Source organism: Uranotaenia lowii, chromosome 3 (genome assembly GCF_029784155.1).
Source record: "Uranotaenia lowii strain MFRU-FL chromosome 3, ASM2978415v1, whole genome shotgun sequence".
Lineage (NCBI taxonomy): Eukaryota > Metazoa > Arthropoda > Insecta > Diptera > Culicidae > Uranotaenia > Uranotaenia lowii.
Window position 1 is genome coordinate 115,696,007 of NC_073693.1, and position 4,997 is coordinate 115,701,003.

The window sequence follows — 4,997 nt, forward strand, 5'->3', positions numbered from 1 at the left end:
ATTAGCGCCGGCCACTGCATGACACAAGCCCTGTTAACCATTTTGAAACAATGCAAAACCCCACAAACTTCCAATACGTATTTTTGATCAATCAACGCAATATTTTTCGATCCGTAGAGGTTCCTGTTTTGCCCAATTAAATTTCTGAACTTCGTGTCCTAAACCTATTGTAAGTAGTGTTCCGTAGCCCACATCACCCTCAAAGTCTCACTTCTTAGCTTTTTTCCATTCACAATCAGCATCAGTCAGCATCAGCAGGGCGAACTGCGAGCTGTTGCGGGAATATTGAATTACAAACAGTTTTTTCGAGAAGGGTGTGCGGGTGAAGATTTGCCTCCTGCTCTTGCTTTCGGATCTGCTGCCTCCTGGCGCGGTTTGCCGGGTATTGTAGGTACCGAATGGCCCCTGAAAACCGTGATTAATTCAAATGGGTGCTCTTGGCTTGGCTTGCTGATGCCCTTGACAATTGCGTTGGTTGATGAAAATGTGAAAAACACGATGAGCCATCGTACAAGTCCCGGTCCAGGAGAGTTTGGAACTGAACCTGTAAAACACTAAACTTATTCTCCCAGGAACAGAACAAATTATGAGCATTTTTTGACCGAGGTCACGCGTCAGTGATTAATATTCGGATAGTTTTAGTCTGGAATGGGAAGGGACCAGTTTTTCTCGAGGACCTTGTTTAATGTTTATGATTTGTGTTAGAAACGCTTATTCTTTGTTGAATGTTACGCTTATTTTCGATCGTTTGGAATTGGATTCAAAAATAAGTTAACGTTAAATAAATCAAAGTTAGTATCTGAGATTGAAGAAAACATTCAGAGTCTAAATTAAAAGTTTTTAAAAAAATGCAAAACTAAGTTCGGAACGAGAAAATAAGCTTATCACACGCCGGGCAGATGTTGTACCTTTCATACATTCCTTTTTTATGACACCTTCTTCGTTAAGAACTTTATTTTCTGTGCTCGTTTAGCAGCAAATAACCGTACATAATCCTCTGACACAAAGAACACCCATGGAGATATTTGCGGCAAACTATCTGAATGTCCTATGCGGGGTCGGTTTTGATAAAAAAAATCTATCTAAATATTGCTGAATCTGACCACATGCGGCTGCATTACAAATTGTCACACTCGATACTCAACGACCAAATAGAAATAAACCGTACAAAATCAGTCAAGCGAATCTTTTTCGGTTGGGTCCCTCAAAAATAAAATGCCACCAACCATAAACACGGACGAATAAGTGGAGATTTGTTTGATTTTATAGTGTGATAAGTTAAACGTCACTTCCGTCTCACTTCCACGTGGATGTCGATGTCACCGACGCACGCGGTAGCCCTAACGGAAAAACAACAAGCAACAACCACGGACTGCAAGCTCTCCTGTGTAATGTTTCTATTAAGTATAAACACGAAAACGGGGCTGCAGCATAATTAGAACTTGACCAGTAGTAGCAGCAGCTGCAATGCGAATTCGATTTTGGGGTGAAATTCCGTTTTCCCACATTAGCTATGCACGGACGACGTCGACGGTATCACGGAAGTTGTTGACTGTTTCCGGTTACCTGTCGCCCGACGAAAGCAGCGACCTGGCGCCCAGTAAAATTAATTACCGACTTCAATCAGGGGCGCTATTCTCAATTGTTTGAATATCGATCGACCGTTAGGACCCTTCCAGTTGAAATTATTTTCCTTCAGAAGATTTCCGTAAGGCCGCACGTGCCCGGTAAAGTGCAAAAAAAAAGAATCGTTATTATCCGACAGATGTGTCGAAGTCGAACCGATACAATTTAGGTTGCGTAATTTTTTATGCACGTTATTGGGTAAAAAATGCACTTCCCTGGGTAGATGGTGGAAAATTACCGAATCGTATTTTTTTCTATTACCTCAATTGTTTTCTTGACACCAAATGTGGATTTTATTCGATCTTAACGATGGGAAATGGATTTATGTGGTTGCATCGGAAAGTGGTTACGTTTCTGAGATATCGATACATTATTCGTAAATGTGTCTGTCCTGTTCATGAAATTCTTTCAACTTATTCTAGTTCCTGTGTTAGGAAACAAGAACGTTAATATGAAGGGATTTATTAGAGCATGTGCAACAGAGCACACGTATTCTGTAATGCTTATTTCAGCGGACCGATTTTGGTTTGCGCACTCTTTCGCGCACCAGTTGGGTGAACAACGTGGGCGGAACCAGGCACAATAGCCGATTTTGTACGACACATTTTCAGATAGAGCTTATACATTAGAGTGCCCCAAATGACCCGAATTTTGAAAAAGTTATGCGCTGCAGGCTTAAATGGATCCTGAGCAAGGGCATAGTACAAGATCTCATGCCAAATTTGGGTCAGATCGGATCACGGGAAGGGGTCGCTCAACGAGCCTGAAGTTTGTATGGGATTTTGAGACATTTTGTTTTTGAGGAACATGAAAAACCAGTTTTTCACCAATAACTTTAGTCCCCTTCGGCCGATTTCTTTTGAATAGTGAATAATGACAAATATTTCATCCAAAAAATGCATTTCGATTTGAGTCAATATAAAAAAGTTCATGAATAGGCTAACTTTTTTAAGGGTGATATTCATCACTGTTAATGCTGTGTCAAAATGTTCGACACAGTGCCTCATTAGCAGTGATGAATATCCCCCATTTTCGAAGTTTATTAACCTTTTTACTATAACTCTAATCGAAATTTTGTCTTCCAATGAAATATGTGTCATAATTTAAGTATTAAGAAAGAAGATTCAAAAGAAATCGGCCGAAGGAAACTAAAGTTATTTATGAAAAACTGGTTTTTCAAGTCTTCACTTATAAAATGTCTCAAAATCCCATACAAACTTCAAACTCGTTGAGCGACCCCTTTCCGTGATCCAATCTGGCCAAACTTTTGCTTGTACTAGGCCTAGGATCAATTTTAGCCTGCAGCGCAAAACTTTTTATAAATCTGAAATTTTCCATACAAATTAGGGGCATCTATATATGCAAAGTATATTTAAAAACTTTTGAATCACTTAAAATGGAACAGTTTTGTAGAACACTTAATGAACATATTTAGACTGAAACGAGATATATTAAAAATAACTAAGAAAAAATAACTGTATCTTCCTAGTTCGGGTAAGTTTGGTTAATGTTTTTGTTGCATTATAATCAGGCAGATTTTATGTTAAAAAATCTAAAGTTTCAACGTTAAACCGTTTTCTTTGAAGCTTGATGATTGATTTAAGCTAGTGATTTTCAACTGTTTTTTAGGGCGAATTAAAAAAAAATGGCAATAAGCAACCGTTTCGTTTGATTAAAACTTTAACCGCATGCTTCTCTTGCCCGCGTATGACGTTGTTTAAGCCTCCCGGAGAAGGACATCTGAACGGCTAAATATAGATTTTCAAACTTTAAGCATTATTGTTATTTGTTATCTCCTTTTTTAGTTAATTCAATTTGTTATGAGCAAAAATGATCATTTGAAAAAACTTAAAATTAGACCTAAAAAAACATTGAAAATCACTAGTTTAAATCAAACATAGAGCTTCAAAGAAAACGGTTTAACGTTGAAAACTTTATGTTTTGATGAGCGTAAAATCTGTCTGATTATAATGCAATTAAAACATTAACCCTACACCCATAGAAGAGGTTGCAAAAATCCAATGCCTATTTAGCACATCTCTGTGCCGATAATGCGCTGAAATGTGCACTGTGCCGAAGATGCTATGTTTGAAAAACCGTAACTGGCATAAGGACTCGCCTCCCAACTAAAATGATGCATGACCACTACATTCAAGCAAAACAAGAAAAACATTTTATGGGATTTCGTTCCTATTGGATAATTCATCCCAGAAACAAGAAAACAAAATTATAAACCACAGCGCCCGTAGGGAGAATCGAACTCAAATCACCAACCAAATGGTCTTGCCAGACTGACATCTTAACCAGTGTACAATTTGAGCTTCATGCAGGAAGAGGGATATTTGTCATAGGCATTCTGCCACCGATCAATCACAAAAGAAACGCACGACAGTGGCTTCCCGGCGTTTGGCCTCCTTTCAAGGTATTCATTTGTCTTGCGATGGAAACGGGAAAGGGAACGGGAGTGGAGGAAACGGGAAACCCATTGAATGAGAACTGTGCTTTGCTTACTGCCTGCTATTACATACACACGCTACATATACACAGCTGCTAAAGCCGGCCAGCTTTGCCGGTAAATTGAAGGAATGTTTTTGTTGTTGCTTTTGCTACATACAAACGCACAGCTTAGCCGTGGTTGTTTGCCGGTTGATTGAATTGAAGGAATGTTTTTTTTGTTGTTGCTTTTACTGCATACACACGCACAGCTCGGCCGTGGTTGTTTGCCAGTGGATTGAAGGGATTGAATTAGAAGGATGTTTTTGTTGTTGCTTTTGCTACATTCACACGCACAGCGCTCGGTTCGTCGGCTGCCTGGTGTTGGCCGGTATTTATTTCCATCCTTCTTCGTCTTGTGATGCGATAGGGAGGGACGTGAAAGCGTTTTTATTTTGTTTCTTTCAGACATACGCAATTCGGTTAACTTGGGAGATTAATGCCGGTGGGAGCAAATCGAATCAGCACCAATCGCGTTATCTTCTTGTACCATTGATGCTATGTAATTGACTACACGCCATTGGCACAGAGGCTGAATTTTGGGTGTATTAATAAGAGACCTATCAGCATGTTAAACACATCTTTTAAAATTTTAACAAAAATGCTGTGGATTCGCCTACGTTCTAAGATGGTAAGTTTATACGAAAAGGACTTTTTATTTTGTATAACACAGAGAACTGTATCTTCCAGTCTACAAAGGAGGGACAACTCTTTCTGACATTAAAACAAAATCAAAAGCTTTATTTATAAAAAATATTTTACACAATGGAAATGGACAGTTAAATCGACATTTATTTTTGAATTATAGCATTTTCACCAGAAATATGCGAGAATAACCATCATTGGCAAATGATCTGCTAGCAATGACCAATTTTAAT